Source organism: Sinocyclocheilus anshuiensis, unplaced genomic scaffold (genome assembly GCF_001515605.1).
Source record: "Sinocyclocheilus anshuiensis isolate Anshui unplaced genomic scaffold, SAMN03320099.WGS_v1.1 scaffold1386, whole genome shotgun sequence".
In the NCBI taxonomy this organism is placed as follows: Eukaryota; Metazoa; Chordata; class Actinopteri; order Cypriniformes; family Cyprinidae; genus Sinocyclocheilus; species Sinocyclocheilus anshuiensis.
The window spans coordinates 529,764-530,931 of record NW_015555701.1 but is presented as its reverse complement, the minus strand read 5'-3'; positions in this window follow the sequence as shown (position 1 = coordinate 530,931).

The window sequence follows — 1,168 nt, the reverse complement described above, 5'->3', positions numbered from 1 at the left end:
TGTAAACAAAGCAGCGCTTATGAACACTACTTTAATATGCATTGTTCAGAGGCAAGATGAAAAGAAAATGCCATCTAAACTTTCTAAAGACAGTCAGTTCCCCTCAGAGACACATTCAGATAAACTCCTACTCCAATTGTATCGTGATTTGTTTAGCATCTCAACCGATTTGAATCGTCACATATTTGAATTGATTTTCAACCGGCTCGTGGTTCATCCTTACATCCCTATAATTTATATATAATTGTCAATGAAGGCTGGAGGTGAAAAACTCCTTACATTCTGGTGTGCATAAATATTAAGTAGGTTTTCTTTTACAGATAAATTGAGACAAAAAAGAGACTTAACGCAGACTGAAAGTAAAAAATTATGAAATGCCCATGAGAAGGATGCAATAGTGGAATTAAGGCATGAGCATTAGACAGCGAAATGCTCAGTACGGTCAGTATTAGTAAAACAGCTGGAGACGAAAAAGCACACAATATCTAACTTCAGCATGTTATTCTTATTAAAAAACCTGCAGGGTTACAATAATCGGGTGCGCATGCTCTTCTGATGATGAAATTCACGTCACGCGCACTTCGCATACGCTAGCGTTAGGGCTGGGTGATCTGGCAAAAAATTTAAATCTTTATTTTTTTTTTTCAGAATGTTTGTTACTATTTTTAACTAGTCAACTTGAAAATAAAGCCTAACTACAACATGATTCAAGTAACTTGTTCTTTATTAACCCTCTAGTTAAAGAAAATTCTATTAGAGTGCAGCACACATGAAGCTGTCAACATGATGTAAATGTTAAACGGGTCATATGACGTTGCTAAAAAGAACATTATTTTGTGTATTTGGTGTAATTAAATGTGTTTATGCGGTTTAAAGTAAAAAAAAAAAACATTATTTTCCACATACTGTACATTATTGTTTCTCCTCTATGCCCCGCCTTTCTGAAACGCGTCGATTTTTACAAAGCTCATCGTTCTGAAAAGCGAGGTGTGCTCTGATTGGCCAGCTATCCAGTGCGTTGTGATTGGCCGAATACCTCAAGCGTGTGACGGAAATGTTACGCCCCTCACCATACTGTGATGATGCCCTGTCCGGCCGGAGCGACGAGACAAAAACATTAAAACCCATTACAAACGAGGCATTTGTTGCATCCAGTGGGGACATAATT